This window comes from Bubalus kerabau, chromosome 9 (assembly GCF_029407905.1).
Source record: "Bubalus kerabau isolate K-KA32 ecotype Philippines breed swamp buffalo chromosome 9, PCC_UOA_SB_1v2, whole genome shotgun sequence".
Lineage (NCBI taxonomy): Eukaryota > Metazoa > Chordata > Mammalia > Artiodactyla > Bovidae > Bubalus > Bubalus kerabau.
The window spans coordinates 8,239,192-8,262,804 of record NC_073632.1 but is presented as its reverse complement, the minus strand read 5'-3'; the positions used below and the strand labels follow the sequence as shown (position 1 = coordinate 8,262,804).

The window sequence follows — 23,613 nt, the reverse complement described above, 5'->3', positions numbered from 1 at the left end:
CAAGTGATGTTTCCACAGCACAACTGAGCAAGTGACCCTGAATAAGTGGCCACTTTTGCCCCCTTGTGTCAGTGCAGATATTAGAAACCGAGGAGACTTGCAAGACGAAGAGACCAACTTAAGCAAAGAAAAGAAAGGGGAACTGCCTCAGAAGTGGCAGGTGCAAAAGATTAAAATCCTGAAGTTAAACTGAGGCTGCGCATTTGAGGGACAATTGTAGACTTTGAGAACAATTACAACCTGGAACAAGGGATTATCTGACACTGAACTGAACCTACAGTACATTTTTTTTTTAATTTTTGTGTTCAATTTTTTTTTAATATATTGTACTTTTGAGAATTGAATCTCTATTCTAGGTTTTTAATTTTTATTTTTTAATATTTATTATTAATTTTGTACTTATAAGAGTCTAATTTTTAGTATCCATTTTCACTTAGGGATTTGATTACTGTGCTTGATTGCTCTCTTCCCTTTTGACTCTCCCTTTTCCTCCTCCTGGTCAGCTCTATCTCCCTCCTCTCTCTTCTCTTTTCTGTGTAACTCTGTGATTCTCTTTGGGTATTCCTAATTGTGGGGAGTCATTTCATCATTAATCTAGGAGTTTTGTCTTCTGTGCTGTGTGGACTGAAAAGTCTTGATGCTACAGTAAGAGAAGGACTAAAAGGCAGGAGGCTCAACTGCAGAACGTTGGACCCTCATAGAACTCCTGATCCCAGGGAATATTAATAGACGAGAGCCCATCCAAAAGCCTTCATACCTACACTGAGACCAAGCTCCACTAAAGAGCCCGAAAGCTCCAGTGCAAGACACCCCACACTAATTCTCCAGCAAAACAGGAACACAGCCCTGAACATTAAAAGACAGACATCCCAAAGTCACACAAAACCCATAGACACCCCAGAAATTCACTACTGGGCACTACATTGCCCTCCAGAGAGATGAGATCCAACTCCATCCACAAGAACACAGAGACAAGTTCCCCCAACAAGGAAACCTTCACAAGCCACTGGTCCAACCCTACCCTCTGGGAATAGACTCTATAGTTAAGAGGAACTATGACCCTCCAGTCTTCAGAAAGGAGACCCCAACACAGTAAACTAAACAAAATGAAAAGGGAGAGAAATATCCAGCAAGTGAAGAAACATGATAAAACCCCACCAAACCAGACAAAAGAGGAGGAGATAAAGAGTCTATGTGAAAAAAAAATCAGAATAATGATAGTAGAGATGATCCAAAAATCTTGAAAACAAAACGAAGTTACAGATAAATAGACTAGAGAATTGAATTGAGAAGTTGCAAAATGTTTAACAAGGACCTGGAAGAAATAAAGAATAGTCAGTTAGTAATTAACAATGCAATAACTGAGACTAAAAACATTCTGGAGGGAAACAACAGTAGAATAACTGAGACAGAAGGAAGGATAAATGAATTGGAAGATAGAATTGTGGAAATAAATAGAGTGGGAAAAAGAAAAAGGAATAAAAAGAAATGAGGACAGCCTCAGAGAACTCTGGGAAAATGTTAAATGCCTCAGAATTTGAATCATAGGTGTCCCAGAAGAAGAAGACAAAAGAAAGGGCACAAAAAATGTTTGAGGAGATAATAGTTGACAATTTCCCTAAAATGGGGAAGGATATAGCCACCCAAGTCCAAGAAGCCCAGGGAGTCCCATACAGGATAAACCCAATGCAAAACACACCAAGACACATAATAATCAAAAATTTGTTTAACAAAAATTAAACACAAAGAACAAATATTAAAATCAGCAAAAGAAAAGCAATAAATAGCATACAAGGGTATCCCCATAAGGGTAACAGCTGATCTTTCAACAGAAACTCTGTAGGATAAACCCAATGCAAAACACAGCAAGACACATAATAATCAAACTAACAAAAATTAAGCACAAAGAGTAAATATTAAAATCAGCAAGGGAAAAGCAATAAATAGCATACAAGGGTATCCTCATAAGGGTAACAGCTGATCTTTCAACAGAAACTCTGTAGGCCAGAAGGGAATGGCAGAATATTTTTAAAGTGATGAAACAGAAAACCTACAACCAAAATTACACTAACCAGCAAGGATAACATTCAGGTTCAAAGGAGAAATCAAAAAGTTTACAGACAAGCAAAAATTGACAGAATTCAGCACCACAAAACCAGCTCTTCAACAAATGCTATGATTTTTCTAGACAGGAAAGACAGAAAAGGTTTATAAAAATGAACCCCAAACCATAAAGTAAATGGTAGTGGGATCATGCTTATCAATAATTACCTTAAACATAAATAGGTTAAACGCTCCAACCCAAAGACAAAGACTGGCTGAACGGATACAAAAACAAGACCCCTATATATGCTGACTATATGAGACTCACTTCAAACCCAGAGACACATACAGACTGAAAGTGAGGGGCTGGAAAAAGATATTTCATGCAAACGTAGATGAAAAGAAAGCAGGAGTAGCAACACTTAGATAAAATATACTTTAAAATAAAGACCATTATAAGAGACAAAGGACACTACATAATGATCAAGGGATCAATTCAAGAAGAAGATATAACAATTATAAATAGTGTGCACCCAACATAGGAGCACCTCAGTACAGAAGGCAAAAAATAATAGCTATTAAAGGGAAAATTGTCAGTAACACAATGATAGTGGAGGAATTTAAGGTGCCATTCACACTAATGGGCAGATAATCCAGAGAGAAAATTAGCAAGGAAACACAAACTTATAATGATACATTGGACTGGTTAGACCTAATTGATATCTACTGGGTGTTTCACTGAAAGACAATGGTTTTCACCTTTTTCTCAAGTGCACATGGAACATTCTCTATGATAGATCACATACTTGGTCACAAATCCAGCCTTGGGAAATTAAAAAAAAAAAATGAAATCATTTTAAGCATCTTTTCTGATCAAAATGCTGTAAGATTAGATATCACCACAGGAAAAAAAAACTATAAAAAAAACACAAACATATAGAGGCTAAACAACATGCTTCTGAATAGCCAACAGATCACTGAAGAACTAAAATAGGAAATAAAAGTATGCATAGAAACAAATGATAATGAAAACACGACTACCCAAAACCTATGGGATTCAGTAAAAGCAGTGCTAAGAGGAAAGTTCATAGCAATACAAACCTACCTCAAGAAGCAAGGGAAACATCAAGTAAACAACCTAACTTTACACCTAAAGCAACTAAAAAAAAAAAAAAAGAAAGAAATGGACAATTTCTTAGAAAATATAACCGTGTAAAACTGAATCAGGAAGAAACAGAAAATTTGAACAGACAAATCACAAGCACGGAAGTTGAAAGTGTAATAAAAAAATCTTCCAACAAACAAAACCCCAGGACACAGGTGAAGTTTACCAAAATTTAGAAAGAGGTAACACCTATCCTACTAAAACTCTTCCAGAAAACTGTAGAGGAAGGAAAACTCCACAACTAATTCTATGAGGCCACCATCACCCTGATATCAAACCAGACAAAGATGCCACAAAAAGAGCAAACTACAGACCGATGTCACTGATGAACATAGATGCAAAAATTCTCAACAAAATTCTAGCAGATATATCATGATCAAGTGGGCTTTATTCCAGGGATGCAAGGATTTTTCAGTATCTGCAGATCATTCAGTGAGGTACACCATATTAACAAATTGAAAGATAAAAACCATATGGTCATTTCAATAGATGCAGAGAAAGACTTAGACAAAATTCAACACCTATTTCTATTAAAAAAAACTCTCCAGAAAATAGGCATAGATGAAACATACTTCAACATAATAAAAGTCATATATGACAAACCCAGAGCAAACATTATCCTTAGTGACAAAAAAATTGAAAACATTTCTTCTAAAATCAGGAACAATACAAGGGTGCCCACTCTCACACTACTATTCAACATAGCTTTTGAAGTCCTAGCCACAACAATCAGATAAGAAAAAGAAATAAAGGGAATCCAGATTGGAAAATAAGAAGTAAAGCTTTCACTGTTTGCAGATGACATGATCCACCACATAGAAAGCGCTAAAGAAGTCACCAAAAAATTACTAGAGCTAATTAATTAATATAGTAAAGTTGCAGGATAAAATTTGTACACATAAATCTCTTGTATTCCTACACACTAACAATGAAAAATCAGAGACAAATTAAGGAAACAATTGCATTCACTTTTGCAATGAAAATAATAAAATAATTAGGAATAAAATTACCTAAAGAAACAAATGACCTGTACACAGAAAACTATAAAACACTGATGAAAGAAATCAAAGATGATGCAAATAGACAGAGAATTTTACCATATTCTTGGACTTGGTGAAAATAAGTATACTACCCAAAGCAATCTATAGATTCAGTGCAATCACTTTCAAACTACCAATAGTTGTTTTCACAGAACTATAACAAAAATGTTCACAATTAATGTGGAAACACAAAAGACCCCAAATAGCCAAAGCTATCACAATGATGTGATCAGTCACCTAGAGCCAGACATCCTGCAATGCCAAGTCAAATGGGCCTTAGGAAGCATCATTGCAAACAAAGCTAGTGGAGATGATGGAATTCCAGCTGAGGTATTTCAAGTCTTAAAAGATGATGCTATGAAAATGCTGCATTCAATATGCCAGCAAATCTGGAAAACTCAGCAGTGGCCACAGGACTAGAAAAGATGTTTTCATTCCAATCTCAAAGAAAGGCAATGCCAAAGAATGTTCAAACTACCACACAATTGCACTCATCTCACTCACTAGCAAAGTAATGCTCAAAATTCTCCAAGCCAAACTTCAACAGTACGTGAACCATGAACTTTCAGATGTTCAAGCTGGGTTTAGAAAAGGCAGAGGAACTAGAGATCAAATTGCCAACATCCATTGGATCATCGAAAAAGCAAGAGAGTTCCAGGAAAACATCTGCTGCTACTTTATTGATTATGCCAAAGCCTTTGACCATGTGGATCACAACAAACTGGAAAATTCTTAAAGAGATGGGAATACCAGACCACCTGGCCTGCATCCTGAGAAATCTGTATGCAGGTCATGAAGCATCAGTTATAATTGGACATGGAACAACAGACTGGTTCCAAATCGGGAAAGGAGTACATCAAGGCTGAAATTGTCATCCTGCTTATTTAACTTATATGCAGAGTACATCATATGAAATGCCAGGCTAGATGAAGCACAAGCCAGAGTCAAGATTACTGGGAGAAATATCAATAACCTCAGATATGCAGATGACACCACCCTTATGGCGGAAAGCAAAGAAGAACTAAAAAGCCTCTTGATGAAAGTGAAAGAGGAGAATGAAAAAGTTGGCTTAAAGCTCAATATTCAGAAAACTAAGATCATGGTATCTGGTCCCATCAGTTCATGGTGAATAGGTGGGGAAACAATGGAAACAGTGAGAGACTTTATTTTTGTGGGCTCCAAAAGCACTGCAGATGGTGATTGCAGCCATGAAATTAAAAGACGCTTACTCCTTGGAAGAAAAGTTATGACCAACCTAGATAGTATATTTAAAAGCAGAGACATTACTTTACCAACAAAGGTCCGTCTAGTCAAAGCTATGGTTTTTCCAGTAGTTATGTATGGATGTGCTGCTGCTTCTCCTGCTAAGTCACTTCAGTCGTGTCTGACTCTGTGTGGCCCCATAGACGGCAGCCCACCAGGCTTTGCTGTCCCTGGGATTCTCCAGGCAAGAACACTGGAGTGGGTTGCCATTTCCTTCTCCAATGCATGAAAGTGAAAGGTGAAAGTGTAGTCACTCAGTCATGTCTGACTCTTCGCAACCCCATGGACTGCAGCCTACCAGGCTCCTTCATCCATGGGATTTTCCATGCAAGAGTACTGGAGTGGGGTGCCATTGCCTTCTCTGGTATGGATGTGAGAGTTGGACTATAAAGAAAGCTGAGCGCTTGAAGGATTGATGCTTTTGAACTGTGGTGTTGGAGAAGACTCTTTAGAGTCCCTTGGACTGCGAGGAGTTCAAGGAGGAGTCCAACCTATCAGTACTAAAGGAAATTACTCCCTAATATTCATTGGAAGGGCTGCTGCTGAAGCTGAAACCCCAATACTTTGGCCACCTGATGCAAAGAACCGACACATTGGTAAAGACCCTAGTTTTGGGAAAGATTGAAGGCGGGAGGAAAAGGGGAAGACAGAGGATGAGATGGTTTGATGGCGTCACTGATGCAATGGACATGAGTTTGAGTAGGTTCCAGGATTTGGTGATGGACAGGGAAGCCTGGCGTGCTGCAGTCCATGGGGTTGCAAAGAGTTGGACATTACTGGGTGACTGAACTGAACTGATTTTGAGAAAGAAGAATGGAGAATCAACCTTCCTGACTTCAGACTATACTACAAAGCTACAGTCATCAAGACAGTATGGCACTGACAAAAATACAGGAATATAGATCAATGGAACAAAATAGAAAGCCCAGAGATAAATTCATGTACCTATGGACACCTTATCTTTGATAAAAGAGGCAAAAATATACAGTAGGGAAAAGATAATCTCTTCAACAAGTAGTGCTAGGAAAACTGGTCAGCTACATGTAATAGAATGAAGATAGAACACTTTCTAACACCATACACAAAATAAACTCCAAAATGGATTAAAGACCTAACTGTAAGACCAGAAACTATAAAACTCTTAGAAGGAAACATAGGCAGAACCCTCTCTGACATAATCATTACAAGATCCTCTATGGCCCACCTCCCTAAAGTAATGGAAATAAAAATGAAGATAAACAAATGGAACCTAATTAAACTTAAAAGCTTTGGAATGATGAAGGAAAATATAAGCAAGGTAAAAAGGCAGCTCTCAGAATGGGAAAAAATAAAAACAAATGAAAGAGCTGACAAAGAATTAATGTCCAAAAGATACAAGCAGCTCATGCAGCTCAATATGAGAAAAATGAACAGCCCAATCCAAACGTGCACAAAACACCTAGAGAGATGTTTCTCCAAAGAAAACATGCAGTTCGCTAACAAACACATGAAAAGATTCTCAACATCACTCATTATTCAGTTCAGTCACTCAGACGTGTCCAACTCTTTGCAACCCCATGAATCCCAGCACACCAGGCCTCCCTGTCCGTCACCAACTCCCAGAGTTCACCCAAACCCATGTCCATTGAGTAGGTGATACCATCCAACCATCTCATCCTCTGTTGTCCCCTTCTCTTCCTTCCCTCAATCTTTCCCAGCATCAGGGTCTTTTTAAATGAGTCAGTTCTTCACATCAGGTGGCCAAAATATTGCAGTTTCAGCTTCAGCATCAGTTCTTCCAATGAATATTCAGGGCTGATTTCCTTTAGGATGGACTGGTTGGATGTCCTTGCTGTCCAAGGGACTCTCAAGAGTCTTCTCCAACACCGCAGTTCAAAGGCATCAATTTTTTGGTGCTCAGCTTTCTTTATAGTCAAACTCTCACATTCATACATGACCATTGGAAAAACTATAGCCTTGACTAGATGGACCTTTCTTGGAAAGGTCTCTGCTTTCCAATATGCTGTCTAGGTTGGTCATAACTTTCCTTGCAAGGAGTAAGCATCTTTTAATTTCATGGCTGCAATTACTCATTATTAGAGAAATGCAAATCAAACCCAGTGAGGTATCATTTCACACCGGTCAGACTGGCCATCATCAAAAAGTCTACAAGTAATAAATGCTGGAGAAGGTGTGGAGAAAAGGGAACACTTTTGCGGTGTTGGTAGGAATGCAAACTGGTACAGCCATTATGGAGAACAGTATAGAGGTTCCTTAAAAAACTGGGAATAGTACTGCCATACAACCCAGAAATTGCACAGATGGGCATACACCCAGAGGAAAATAGAATAAAAGAGACACATGTAGCCTAATGTTCATTGCAGCACTATTTACAATAAGTAGGACATGAAAGCAACCTAGATGTCCATTGACAGATGAATAGATAAGGAAGTTGTGGGACATATACAGAATGGAATATAGTCAGCCACAAAAAGGAATGCATTTGAATCACTTCTAATGAGGTTAATGAAACTGGAGCCTAAGATACAAAGTGAAGTAAGTCAGAAAGAGAAAAACAATTACTGTATATTAATATATATATATATATATATATATATATATATATATATATAATTTAGAAACATGGTACCAACGATCCAACTGCAGGGCAGCAAAGGAGATACAGATGTAAAGAACAGACTTTTGGATTCAGTGGGAGAAGATAAGGGTAGATAAATTGAGAGAATAGCATTGAAACATGTACATTACCATATGTAAAACGGATGACTAATGGAAGTTCAATATATGAAGCAGGGTGACCCAAAGCCAGTGCTCTGGGACAGGGATAGGGTGGAGAAAGAGGTGGGTGGGAGTTCAGGATGGAAGGGACACATGTATACCTGTGGTCGATTTATGGGTAACACCATCAAAATATTGCTAATTATCCTCCAATTAAAACAAATTAATTAATTTAAAAAAGAAACATCACTATGAACAAACCTAGTGGAGGTGATGTAATTCCAGCTGAGCTATTTAAAACACTCAAATAAGATGCTGCTAAAGTGCTGGACTCAATATATCAGCAAATTTGGAAAACTCAGTGGTGGGCACAGAACTAGAAAAGGTCAGTTTTCATTTTAATACCAAAGTACAATGACAAAGAATGTTCCAACTACTGTACAATTGTGCTCATTTCACATGATGGAAAGTAATGCTGGAAAGTAATGCTCAAAAGTAATGCTCAAAATCCTTCAAGCCAGGCTTCAGCAGTTTGTGAACTAAGAACTTTGAGATGTACAAGTTTAATTTAGAAAAGGCAGAGTAGCCAGAGATCAAATTGCCAACATTCATTGGCTTATAGAGAAAGCAAAGGAATTCCAGACAAACATCTATTTCTGCTTCATAAACTGTGTGAAAGCCTTTGACTGTATGGATCACAACAAACTATGGAAAATTCTTAAAGAGATAGGAATACCAGACTACTTTACCTGTCTCCTGTGAAACCTATATGCAGGTCAAGAAGCAACAGTTAGAATTGTGCTCAATTGGACATGGTTCAAAATTGGAAAAGGAGTATGTCAAGGCTGTATATTGTCACCGTGCTTATTTAACTTATATGCAGAGTACATCATGTGAAATGCTTGCCTGGATGAAGCTCAAGCTGGAATCAGGATTGCCAGGAGAAATATAAAAAACCTCAGATATGCAGATGAGACCACTCTAATGGCAGATAGCAAAGAGGAACTAAAGAGCTTCTTGATGAGGGTGAAAGAAGAGAGTAAAAAGCCGGCTTAAAAACTCAGGATTCAAAAAAGTAAGATCATGGCATAGAGTCCCATCACTTCATGGCAAATTGAAGGGAAAGTCTGGAAAGAGTGACAGAATTTTTTTTCTCTTTGAGATCAAAAATCACTGTGGAGGTGACTGCAGCTATGAAATTAAAGGATGCTTGCTCCTTGAAAGAAAAGCTATGACAAACCTAGAAAGCATATTAAAAATCAATGACATCACATTTATTTATTTATTTTTAATATAAATTTATTTATTTTAATTGGAGGCTAATTAATTACTTCACAATATTGTAGTGGTTTTGCCATACATTGACATGAATCTGCTACGGGTGTACATGTGTTCCCCAATCTGAACCCCCCTCCCACCTCCATCCCCATACCATCCCTTTGGGTCATCCCAGTGCATTAGTCCCGAGCATCCTGTATCATGCATTGAACCTGGACTGGCAATTCATTTCACGTATGATATTATACATGTTTCAATGCCATTCTCCCAAATCATCCCACCCTTGCCCTCTCTGACAGAGTCCAAAAGACTGTTCTATACATCTGTGTCTCTCTTGCTGTCTTGCATACAGAATTATCATTAACACCTTTCTAAATTCCATATATATGCATTAGTATACTGTACTACTGTTTTTTCTTTATGGTTTACTTCACTTTGTATAATAGGCTCCAGTTTCATCCACCTCATTAGAACTGATCTAAATGTATTATTTTTAATGGCTGAGTAATATTCCATTGTGTATATGTACCACAGCTTTCTTATCCATTTGTCTGCTGATAGACATCTAGGTTGTTTCCATGTCCTGGCTATTATAAACAGTGCTGCGATGAACATTGGGGTACACGTGTCTCTTTCAGTTCTGGTTTCCTCAGTGTTGGTGGGTCATATGGCTGTTCTATTTCCAGTTTTTTAAGGAATCTTCACACTGTTCTCCATAGTGGCTGTACTAGTTTGCATTCTCACGAACAGTGTAAGAGGGCTCCCTTTTCTCCACACCCTCTCCAGCATTTATTGCTTGTAGACTTTTGGATAGCAGCCATTCTTACCAGCGTGAGATGGTACCTCATTGTGGTTTTGATGTACATTTCTCTGATAATGGGTGATGTTGAGCATGTTTTCATGTGTTTGTTAGCCATCTGTATGTCTTCTTTGGAGAAACGTCTGTTTAGTTCTTTGGCCCATTTTTTGATTGGGTCGTTTATGTTTCTGGAATCGAGCTGCAGGAGTTGCTTGTATATTTTTAAGATTAATTCTTTGTCAGTTGCTTCATTTGCTATTATTTTCTCCCATTCTGAAGGCTGTCTTTTCACCTTGCTTATAGTTACTTTTCGGAGAAGGCAATGGCACCCCACTCCAGTACTCTTGCCTGGAAAATCCTATGGATGGAGGAGCCTGGTGGGCTGCAGTCCATGGGGTCGCAAAGAGTCAGGACTGAGCAACTTCACTTTCACCTTTCACTTTCATGCATTGGAGAAGGAAATGGCAACCCACTCCAGTGTTCTTGCTTGGAGAATCCCAGGGACAGGGGAGCCTGGTGGGCTGCCACCTCTGGGGTCGCACAGAGTCGGACACGACTGAAGAGACTTAGCAGCAGCATAGTTTCTTTTGTTGTGCAGAAGCTTTTAAGTTTAAATAGGTTCCATTTGTTTATTTTTGCTTTTATTTCCAATATTCTGGGAGGTGGGTCATAGAGGATCCTGCTGTGATGTATGTCGGAGAGTGTTTTGCCTATGTTCTCCTGTAGGAGTTTTATAGTTTTTGGTCTTACGTTTAGATCTTTAGTCCATTTTTAGTTTATTTTTGTGTATGCTGTTAGAAAGTGTTCTAGTTTCATTCTTTTACAAGCGGTTGACCAGTTTTCCCAGCACCACTTGTTAAAGAGATTGTCTTTTCTCCATTGTATATACTTGCCTCCTTTGTCAAAGATAAGGTGTCCATAGGTGCGTGGATTTAGTTCTGGGCTTTCTATTTTGTTCCATTGATCTATATTTATGTCTTTGTGCAAGTACAATACTGTCTTGATGACTGTGGCTTTGGAGTAGAGCCTGAAGTCAGGCAGGTTGATTCCTCCAGTTCCATTCTTCTTTCTCGAGATTGCTTTGACTATTCAAGGTGTTTTGTATTTCCATACAGATTGTTAAATTATTTGTTCTAGCTCTGTGAAAAATACTGTTGGTAGCTTGATACGGATTGCATCGAATCTATAAATTGCTTTGTGTAGGATAATCATTTTCACTATATTGATTCTTCTGATCCATGAAAACGGTATATTTCTCCATCAATTTGTGTTTTCTTTGCTTTGTTTCACCAGTTTCATATAGGTCTTTTGCTTCTTTAGGTAGGTATATTCCTAAATATTTTATTATTTTCATTGAAATGGTGAATGAAATTGTTTCCTTCATTTCTCTTTTGTCTTCTCATTGTTAGTGTATAGGAATGCAAGGAATTTCTGTGTGTTGATTTTATATCCTGCAACTTTACTATATTCATTGATTAGCTCTAATAATTTGCTGGTGGAGTCTTTAGGGTTTTCTATGTAGAGGATTATGTCATCTGCAAACAGTGAGAGTTTTACTTCTTCTTTTCCAATTTGGATTCCTTTTATTTCTTTTTCTGCTCTGATTGCTGTGGCCAAAATTTCCGAAACTATATTGAATAGTAGTGGTGAGAGTGGGCACCCTTGTCTTGTTCCTGACTTTAGGGGAAATGCTTTCAATTTTTCACCATTGAGGATAATGTTTGCTGTGGGTTCGTCATATATAGCTTTCATTATGTTGATGTATTTTCCTTCTATTTCTGCTTTCTGGAGGGTTTTTTTTTTTTATCATAAATGGATGTTGAATTTTGTCAATTTGTTAATGTGGTGTATTACATTGATTGATTTTCATATATTGAAGAATCCTTGCATCCCTGGGATAACGCCCACTTGGTCATGATGTATGATATTTTTAATATGTTGTTGGATTCCGATTGCTAGAATTTTGTTAAGGATTTTTGCATCTATGTTCCTCAGTGATATTGGCTATAGTTTTCTTGTTTTTTGTGGCATCTTTGTCTGGTTTTGGTATTAGGGTGATGGTGGCCTCATAGAATGAGTTTGGAAGTTTACCTTCCTCTCCAATTTTATGGAAGGGTTTGAGTATGGTAGATGTTAGCTCTTCTCTAAATTTTTGATAGAATTCAACTCTGAAGCCATCTAGTCCTGGGCTTTTGTTTGCTGGAAGATTTCTGATTACAGTTTCAATTTATGTGCTTGTGATGGGTCTGTTATGATTTTCTATTTCTTCCTGGCTCAGTTTTGGAAAGTTGTACTTTTCTAAAAATTTGTCCATTTCTTCCAAGTTTCCATTTTATTGGCATATAGTTGCTGATAGTAGTCTCTTATGATACTTTGTATTTCTGTGTTGTCCGTTTTGATCTCTCCATTTTCATTTCTAATTTTGTAGATTTGATTTTTCTCCCTTTGTTTCTTGATGAGTCTGGCTAACGGTTTGTCAATTTTATTTATCCTTTCAAAGTACCAGCTTTTGGCTTTGTGGATTTTTGCTATGGTCTCTTTTATTTCTTTTGCATTTATTTCTGCCCTAATTTTTAAGATTTCTTTCCTTCTACTAACCCTGGGGTTCTTCATTTCTTCCTTTTCTAGTTGCTTTAGGTGTATTTATTTATTTATGTATTTAGGTTATTTATTTGACTTTTTTCTTGTTTCTTGAGGTAAGCCTATATTGCTATGAACCTTCCCCTTAGCACTGCTTTTACAGCATCCCATAGGTTTTGGGTTGATGTGTTTTCATTTTCATTCGTTTCTATGCATATTTTTATTTCTTCTGTGATTTGTTGGTTATTCAGCAGCATGTTGTTCAGCCTCCATATGTTGGAATTTTAAATAGTTTTTCTCCTGTAATTGAGATCTAATCTTACTGCATTGTGGTCAGAAAAGATGCTTGGAATGATTTCTATTTTTTTGAATTTACCAAGGCTAGATTTATGGTCCAGGATGTGATCTATCCTGGAAAAAGTTCCATGTGAACTTGAGAAAAAGATGAAATTCATTGTTTTGGGGTGAAATGTCCTATAGATATCAAATAGGTCTAACTGGTCTGTTGAATCATTTAAAGTTTGTGTTTCCCTGTTAATTTTCTGTTTAGTTGATCTATCCATAGGTGTGAGTGGGGTATTAAAGTCTCCCACTATTATTGTGTCATTGTTAATTTCCCCTTTCATACTTGTTAGCATTTGTCTTACATATTGTGGTGCTCCTATGTTGAGTGCATATATATTTATAATTGTTATATCTTCTTGGAGTGATCTTTTGATCATTATGTAGTCGTCCTTCTTTGTCTCTTTTCACAGCCTTTGTTTTAAAGTCTATTTTATCTGATATGAGTATTGCTACTCCTGCTTTCTTTTGGTCTCTATTAGCGTGGAATATCTTTATTCAGACCTTCACTTTCAATCTGTATAGTGGGTCTCTTGAAGACAACATATACAGGGGTCTTGTTTTAGTATCCATTCAGCCAGTCTTTGTCTTTTGCTTGGGGCATTCAACCCGTTTACATTTAAGGTAATTATTGATAAGTATGATCCCATTGCCATTTACTTTGTTGTTTTGGGTTCGAGTTTATACACCATGTTTGTATTTCCTGTCTAGAGAAGATCCTTTAGCATTTGTTGGAGAGCTGGTTTGGTGGTGCTGAATTCTCTCAGCTTTTTTTTTTTTTGTCTGTAAAGCTTTTGATTTCTCCTTCATATTTGAATGAGATCCTTGCTGGGTACAATAATCTGGGCTGTAGGTTATTTTCTTTCATCACTTTATGTATGTCCTGCCATTCCCTTCTGGACTGAAAAGTTTCTATTGAAAGATCCTCTGTTATCCTTATGGGAATCTCCTTGTGTGTTATTTGTTGTTTTTCCCTTGTTGCTTTTAATAGTTGTCCTTTGTAAATTTAATTAATATGTGTCTTGGGGTGTTTTGCCTTGGGTTTATCCTGTTTGGGACTCTCTGGGTTTCTTGGGCTTGGGTGATTATTTCCTTCCCCATTTTAGGGAAGTTTTCAACTATTATCTCCTCAAGTATTTTCTCTTGGTCTTTCTTTTTGTCTTCTTCTTATGGGACTCCTACAATTTAAATGTTGGGACATTTTGCATTGTCCCAGAGGTCTCTGAGGTTGTCCTCATTTAATTATTTTTTTTCCTCTCTGTTTCATTTATTTCTACCATTCTATCTTCTACCTCACTTATCCTATCTTCTGCCTCCGTTATTCTACTGTTGGTTCCCTCCAGAGTGCTTTCGATCTCATTTATTGCATTATTCATTATATATTGACTCTTTTTTAATTTCTTCTTGGTCCTTGTTAAACATTTCTTGCATCTTCTTAATCCTAGTCTCCAGGCTGTTTATCTGTAACTCCATTTTGTTTTAAAGATTTTGGATCATTCTCACTATCATTATTTGGAATTCTTTATCAGGTAGATTCCCTATCTCTTCCTCTTTTGTTTGGTTTGGTGGGCATTTATCCTGTTCTTTTACCTTCTGGGCATTTCTCTGCCTTTTCATCTTGTTTATATTGCTGTGTTTGGGGTTGCCTTTCCGTATTCTGGCAGTTTGTGGTTCCTCTTTATTGTGGAGGTTCCTCACTGTGGTGGGGTTGTACAGGTGGCTTGTCAAGGTTTCCTGGTTAGGGAAGCTTGTGTCCGTGTTCTGGTGGGTGGAGCTGGATTTCTTCTCTCTGGAGTGCAATGAAGTGTCCAGTAATGAGTTTTGAGATATCAATGGGTTTGGTGTGACTTTGGGCAGCCCGTATATTGAAGCTCAGGGCTATGTTCCTGTGTAGCTGGAGAACTTGCATTGTATGTCTTGCTCTAGAACTTGTTGGCTTTCGGGTAGTACTTGGTTTCAGTGTAGGTATGGAGGCATTTGATGAGCTCCTGTTGATTAATGTTCCCTGGATTCAGGAGTTCTCTGGTGTTCTCAGGACTTGGACTTAAGCTTCCTGTCTCTGGTTTTCAGTCTTATTCTTACAGTAGCCTCAAGACTTCTCAATCTATACAGCACTCATGATAGAACATGTACGTTAATGATGAAAAGTTTCTCCACAGTGAGGGACACCCAGAGATGTACACAGAGTTACATGGAGAAGAGAAGAGGGAGGAGGGAGATAAAGGTGACCCGAATGAGATGAGGTGGAATCAAAAGGGGAGAGAGCAAGCTAGCCAGTAGTCACTTCCCTGTGTGCTCTCCACAGTCTGGATGCTTCAGAGATGTTCACAGAGTTACACAGAGAAGAGAAGAGGGTGGAAGGAGACAGATGTTACCAGGAGGATAAATGTGGAATCAAAAGGAGAGAGACAGATCCAGCCAGTAATCAGTTCCCTAAGTGTTCTCCACAGCCCGAAACACACAAAGAGATTCACAGAGTTGGGTAGAGAAGAGAAGGGGGAGGGAGGAGATAGAGGCCACCTGGTGGAGAAAAAGGAGAGTGCAAAGGGGGAGAGAGCAATCAAACCAGTAATCTTGCTCCCAAGTAAAAATGGATACTTAAGATTGGGTTCTTAAAGTTACAAAATGGATAACAAATACGAAAAAGCAAAGATTAAAAATCTAGAGTAGAGGTTAGATTCTCAAAAATACAATATTGAAGAAAAAAACAAAGTCACAAAAATTATATATATATATATATATATATATATATATATATATATATGAAGTTTGCTTTAAAACTAGGGTTGTTTTTTTTTTTTTTTTGCAAAGTAATAGTAGGTTATAAAAAAGAAAATTAAAGGAGTAATAGAGGACTTAAAAATTTAAAAAAATGATAATAAAAATATATCTAGGACTTTCTGTGGAGCTGTTATGGACAGTGTGGAGTCAGTTCATTTTTGGATAGTTCCTTGGTCTGGCTTGTATTTCTCAAGATCTATAGGCTCCTTCCTATGTAGTCAGTGCTAACTGCAGGGTTTTAATCTATTGTACCTGTCACTTCCAAAGTGGTTCCCTCTGTTTATTTTAGCTTCTTCTGTTTGCTGGTCTCTTCAGTGTCTGATTTCCGCCCTGGCACAAGGAGGCGGTGATGGTCACTTTTTTAGGCTTACTTGTTCAATTGTGCTGTGGGAAGTGAGGAACACTGCAAACAAATATCACTGGCGTGTGTGGGGCGTGTTCGCAGTGTCATCGTCCACACTGGGTTTGTCCCCGCTCATGGCGTGTGTGCTTTCCCAGTCTACACTGCTCAGGCTCTAGGTTGCTCTGCCGGGAACTGTCTGAAGTGGGCCTGTAAGCCGCTTAGGTTCAGGTTCTTGGTTACTCCACAAAGGCGCAGACTTGGTTGGCCCTGCGTTTTGTGCTCTTCCCATATCTGAGCAGCTCAGGTGACCAGGTGCTTGGCAATCGTAGTCGCCCCCAGTTGGGGGCTGCATCTTATCGCCTCCCCCATCCCAGCTGCTCGGTTTTCTGGGTGTACAACAGGTACACCTTCTCAGGTGTGCCATGTGTCTCTTCTGTGGGGAGGGGGGGTGGTGATCTCTGGCTGTGGTCCTCCCTGCGGATGTTGACCATCCAGAATCCCAAGAAGTCTTGGTTAGCAATGAAGCCTGCTTGCAGTTTGGTAGAGGATGCCTCTCTCTGGCCGCAGTTGCCCCCTTCCAGTTCTGGCTGTCCTTGCCTGCCTGTCTCCGGTTGGGGATGGGCCGGTCTGCAGCCAGCTATCTCTGCTCAGTTCTTGTTCTGTGAGCGGGCCTGGTGGTGTCTTAGGTTAGGGCTTTTCGTGGGATAGCTATCCTACAGTCTGGGTTGGTATCTCAAATTAGTTACCTCATATTGCCCTCGGGGCATTCAGGCCCAGTCCTTACCCTAAGCAATGCAGCCTGAGCCTCCCTGTCCAGACCCTGCTTTCTAGTGGCGGATGCAAGCGTCTGCCCTGCTTCTCTGCTGGGAGTTACTCTTAGGCACATAATCTGTGGGGTTTAATTATTTATTTATTTTTCCTCCTGGTTATGTTGCCCTCTGAGGGTCCAAGACTCGCCACAGACCCACCGGTGAGAGTATTTCCTGGTGTTTGGAAACTTCTCTTTTATTTTTAAGACTTCCTTCCTGGGACAGATCTCTGTCCTTACCTCTTTTGTCTCTCTTTTTATCCTTTATATTTTTTTCTACCTCCTTTCGAAGACAATGGGCTGCCTTTCTGGGTGCCTGATGTCCTCTGCCAGCATTCAGAAGTTGTTTTGTGGAATTTGCTCAGCATTCAAATATTCTTTCGATTAATTTGTGGGGGAGAAAGTGGTCTCCCTGTCCTATTCCTCTGCCATCTTAGGACTGCCCCCGACATCACTTTTTGACAAAAATGCATATAGTGAAATATGGTTTTCCTGTCATGCATGGATGCGAGATTTGCAGCATAGATAAAACTGAGTGTTGAAGAATTGATGCTTTGGAATTGTGCTGGAGAAGCCTCTTAACAACCCCTTGGACTGCAAAGGAGAGCACACCAGTCAATCCTAAAGGAAATCAACCCTGATTATTCACTAGAAGAGCTGATGCTGGAGCTGAAGTTCCAATACTTTGGCCACCTGATTGGAAAAGAACCCTGATGAGGAGAAAGACTAAGGGCAAGAAGTAAAGGGGACGACAGAGGGTTAGATGGTTAGATAACATCACTGAGTCTATGGACATGAGTTTGAACAAACTCGGGTAGATAGTGAAGGACAGGGAAGACTGACATGCTTCAGTTCATGGGGTTGTAAAGAGCAGACATGACTTAGTGACTAAACAACAACAATAACAGCAACAACAGATACATGTATATAGGCTTCCCTGGTGGCTCAGCCACCTGTCAGTGCAAGAGATATAATTCGATCCCTGCCTCTGGAAGCAATTTTAGTTTTTTAAAACCAAAGTTTATAGTTTCTAGAAATTATTCCCAGGAGCCACCTGAAAACAAGTCATCACAGAACTGATACCTGAATCAGAAGGAGTGATTCTCCCTGGGCTGAAGCAAGTCAGGCCCGTGGTTCCTGATTTTGCTTCACATGAAACAGAGGGCAAGAAGTGTGCCTGAGGGCCTTTGTTATTGCCCAGGCCAGGTCAGAGCAGGTGTCCCCTCCTCCAGGCTAGGGCAGCCTGACATCCCCTGCCTCCCTGAGGGCCCCAAGTATGGCCTGAATGTTTCCACACCTGGACCAAATGCTGGAAACTAAGTTATTAAACTGGAAACCTGGAGAGTTTTATGGAGGTGCCAACTCCAAAACACCAGAACTGAAATCTAAAGAACTTTTCACTCATCTAACCAGAAGAGTTGGGGTGGGGGATGGAGCCAGTCTATAACCTGTCAGACTGTTGATTTCATTTTATTAAACTTAGGTATGAAATCAGTGCTTAGTGAAATATTTGGCTTCTATATTTTTTCATTTTATTTACTTCCCTTTAGTTTTATAATGAAAATACTTTTCATTTTAAATTCACCAGGAGTCTTTGTGACTTCACTCTCCTAAGGTGATTTCTGTTGAAGCAAATAATCAAAACAGGATATTCAGGTAAAAATAAATGTATACTTGGTATATTTTCTTATCAAAACTGGAGGGGCTGAAGAAAGGTTTGGGGGACAAAAGAGGAAACTATTAACTAGGCAATGGAGGAATGCTAATTAAAAGCACCAAGGGGTTCACTGCTGTAAATATAATCCAGAGTGGAATATTCTATAAAATGAGATCTTCAAAGCCAAATCAGCATTTCAGGCAAACATGACTTTTCTCTCTTGTTTTTATGAGTTGGAATCCAGAAGGGCACATGTCTTCCAACATCTTTAAAAGTGTAATAATTTCTCATAAGTACGCAGCATTAAGTACGATTTTAAAGTTGTATTTAAACACAAAATTCAAGCCATTACACCTGTGTGTTTATGGAACATTTCATAGATGTATATTTACTGGGAAACCACTGATATTGTCTTCTAGCAGTACATGCTGTTCTGTGCCAAAAAGTTTTGCTGCCTCTGTGTGGTGGCCTTAAATATTAAGACTGCTGGGTCAGCAGCTCTCCTACCCCAGGGGTCTGTGTGCAAACCCATGAGAATTAAAAAAGAAGCAAAATCTGTGGGAACAAAATGCAGATGCTAAGATGTCCTTTTATGTACAAACATTGTCTGCCTGGATGCTGGCCTCTCACACAGCTTAAAATACTAAATGCCAATTACTCACACTATTGTTGAAAGATCCAAAGTCATTGTATAATTACTGTTGTATTCAAAGGAAGTATCATGTAGTTACTATGAACAACATGTTCTATTTTGTGGAAACTATACAATTAACTTGTCTTAGGCTAATACATTAAATGTAGCATAAGCTCATATAACAGCTGCTTGGATGGAGGGGATGACTGGCAACACATTTAAAGAGATCACTTTGAATTCACTAACCTCTATACTCAATGCAGTAGTAGGTGTCTCCTCCTTTGGGGAAGTTATGCACATGCCCACATTTACTAAATACATATTTTAGGAAGTTTAAACATATTTGGTTATGGGAGAAAAGGTGAGGCAGAAGGAGGAAAAAGAGTAAAATGATAATAAATTTTTAGACACTAATTTGCAGTTGAACTAGAATGGCAATAAAATGCATGAATCTATTATGAGGTAAAGGAGTATGTCAAGGCTGTATATTGTCACCCTGCTTATTTAACTTATATACAGAGTACATCATGAGAAACGCTGGGCTGGAGGAAGCACAAGCTGGAATCAATAACCTCAGATATGCAGATGACACCACTCTTATGGCAGAAAGTCAAGAAGAACTAAAGAGCCTCTTGATGAAAGTGAAAGAGGAGAGTGAGAAAGTAGACTTAAAGCTCAACATTCAGAAAACTAAGATCATGGCATCTGTTCCCATCATTTCATGGCAAATAAATGGGGAAATAATGAAAACAGTGAGAGACTATATTTTCTTGGGTTCCAAAATCACTGCAAATTGTTACTGCAGCCATGAAATTAAAAGATGTCTACTCCTTGGAAGAAAAGCTATGACCAACCTAGACAGCATATTAAAAAGCAGAGATGTTACTTTGTCAACAAAGGTCCATCTAGTAAGGGCTATGGTTTTTCCAGTGGTCATGTATGGATGTGAGATTTGGACTGTGAAGAAAGCTGAACGCCGAAGAATTGATGCTTTTGAACTGTGGTGTTGGATAAGATTCTTGAGAGTCCCTTGGACTGCAAGGAGATCCAACCAGTCCATCCTAAAGGAGATCAGTCCTGGGTGTTCATTGGAAGGACTGATGTTGAAGCTGAAACTCCAATACTTTGGCCACCTCATGTGAAGAGTTGACTCATTGGAAAAGACCCTGATGCTGGGAAAGATTGAGGGCAGGAGAAGAAGGGGACAACAGAGAATGAGATGGTTGGATGGCATCACGGAGTCAATGGACGTGGGTTTGGGTGGACTCTGGGAGTTGGTGATGGACAGGGAGGCCTGGCATGCGACTGAACGACTGAACTGAATTATGAGTTTACACTTGCACGTGACACTTGCAGAAATTCAGATTCACGGCAGCTCATTAGGAACATAACTATCACAGTCAGGAAGGCATCCCTGTGCATGCTGAGGAAGTTCTTGATTATTTATGATGCATTTTAAGGAAAAGACCTCACGCTTCCCAGCTTAGACAAGAACTGCCAGCAGAACCAGCCCTGAAGTAGCTCCAGCAGGCCTGGGGTCTTTGCAGACTCTTAGCTCCCAGCCAGAGCCACTCTTTTAGCACGTTCCTATCAGAGGGTGGGGTCCTCTCCATCATGTGACAGCTTCTCACTCTGATTGGGGTGTGGTTAAATGTTAGGCCCAATGACTTTGGAGAAAGGGTTTTGTTTCCCTGCTTGTTCAGCTTGACAGATAACATTGTCCACCTCATCTTAACATCCACCAGCAACCTAGGAAACAGTCCATTCACTTCCAGAGGTAAGAATCATGTGTTATTATTTAGAAACAGCCCCACCTTCTTAACTTTTCTGCAATCCCTCACCCACACTGAACCTTGCACAGGCTACCAGTGAAAGCCGTTGGGAAGGAGGTATGATTATAGTCTACCTGGAAGTCAGATGGATGCAGACACTTCAGGCTCACTGAATGGGTGTCCCCAGGTAGCTGTTTAAAGGCTTCAAACTAAATATTTTACATTTGATGGAATCTTCTGTATGTGTGTTGAAGTATTTTCTTTTCTTATGTAGCAGAGTACATTCAATAAAGTGTCAGTTCGTAGTTTTTCACTGAAGTAAATGCCAGTGGCAAATCTGATAACAAAAGGAACTGTAGGACTGATAGCATTTTCTTATTTTTTTTTAAAGTAAAACATAGACTTTATTTAGTTTTTGATCTAAAAAGAATTCTTATTCCTGGATATTTAGACATAGAAGAACCTTAAATTGTATTAATAGGGGAAATATACCTCTTACATATTTGCATACTCAATTGCTAAATCGTCTGATTCTTTGTGACCCATGGACTGTAGCCTGCCAGGCCCTTCTCTCCCTGGGATTTTCCAGGCTAGAATATTGAAGCAGGTTGCCATTTCCTCCTCCAGAGGATCTTCCTGAACCAGGGATCTAACCTACACCTCCTGCATTGGCAGGTAAATTTTTTACCACGGAGCCACCAGGGGAACATAATGTAATTAGTGAATACACCACCTGAAAAATTAATTTCCTAGAAAAAGAGTATTCATTTAGGTTAAAGTAGTCTATTAATTGATTTTACAATCTATTTTAATTCTTGTTTGTTATATTTGAAAAATGATTCAAAGATGTGCATTTTTATCTGGTAGTGTATCAATATTACTTAGAAAAATATTAAATATAATTTTACCCACTCTGATATATGCTCCACTTATTTGCTATCTTCTTTCAATTCAAAATTGAAAAAGAATATTCATTTTTCAAGTGATTTTTTGAAAAAAGTTTTGTTATGAACATAAAGATAAAAATAATTACATGTTCAAAGTTTTGTCAAGATTTAATACTCTGGAGGTTAAAGGTCCCAGGCTAGGAATTAGCAGCCAGAGTTCTCAGAGGTGGTAAAAGGAATATCTGTCCTTAGTTATGGAAGATAGAGAAAGGGAGATATCTTGCTAAAGTCTGTATGCCCCTTTGTCCTCCCCTAGCACCCGCCTCTGACCTCTTTCTCTCTGGAGAGCCCCTGGGGCCAGACTAACCAACTAGGCTAAATCCAGGGGGTTGGACCTCAGATATGTAGGGGCTAAGAGGCAGTGGAGGACTGACTGAAGAGGACAGCATTTATGTTTTCAAGGCGGATGAAGTCATTGAGTATGATGACGAGTTTTCTGCTGACACCCTGGTGGAGTCTCTGCTTGATATCCTAGAGGACCCTGTGGAATTGATTGAGTGTGAACAAAAGCTGCAGGCATTTGAGAATATTGAAGATGATAACAAACTCATTGGCTACTTCAAGAACAAGGACTCAGAGCATTACAAAACCTACAAGGATGCGGCGGAGGAGTTCCATCCCTACATCCCCTTCTTCACCACCTTCGACAGCAAGGTGGCAAAGAAGCTGACCCTAAAGCTGAATGAAATTGATTTCTACGAGGCCTTCATGGAAGAGCCTGTGACCATCCCAGATAAGCCCAACAGTGAAGAGGAGATCATCAACTTCGTGGAGGCACACAAAAGATCAACCCTGAGGAAGCTGAAGCCTGAGAGTATGTACGAGACTTGGGAGGAAGATGTGGATGGAATCCATATTGTGGCCTTTGCAGAGGAAGCTGATACTGATGGCTATGAGTTCTTAGAGACACTCAAGGCCGTGGCCCAAGATAACATGGACAATCCTGACCTAAGCATCATCTGGATTGACCCTGATGACTTCCCCCTGCTGGTTCCATACTGGGAGAAGACATTTAACACTGGCTTGTCAGCCCCATAAATAGGAGTTATCAGTGTTACTGATGCGGACAGCATATGGATGGAAATGGATGATGAGGAGGACCTGCCCTCTGCCAAGAAGCTGGAGGAATGGCTGGAGGATGTGCTGGAGGGTGAGATCAACACAGAGGATGATGACGATGACGACGACAACGACAACGATGACGACGGCAACGACTAATTGCCATGGCAGCCATCTCCCGGCCCCACCCACTCTCCTCCTGCTCCCCTCTCCTTCCCTGAGCTCCTCCAGGGACACTAACTAGGTCGTCCTCTGCCATGGGGCTTGTTGGGGTCTATATGCTAGGTGCTGAGATTTCCCGACACAACAGCTCAGCTATCTTCTCTGACTTCTGTTTCCTGTCCCACTACGTCCCTGTATCAATTATTTGTTTCTTCCATCACT

The 23,613-nt window shown here is 39.4% G+C and overlaps 1 pseudogene; it reads left to right on the top strand.

Annotated features, from left to right (window-relative positions):
* LOC129619536 (calsequestrin-1-like) overlaps nucleotides 1-23,388 on the top strand; it is a 28,242-nt pseudogene extending 4,854 nt beyond the window's left edge.
* Nucleotides 23,389-23,613: the final 225 nt, after the last annotated feature.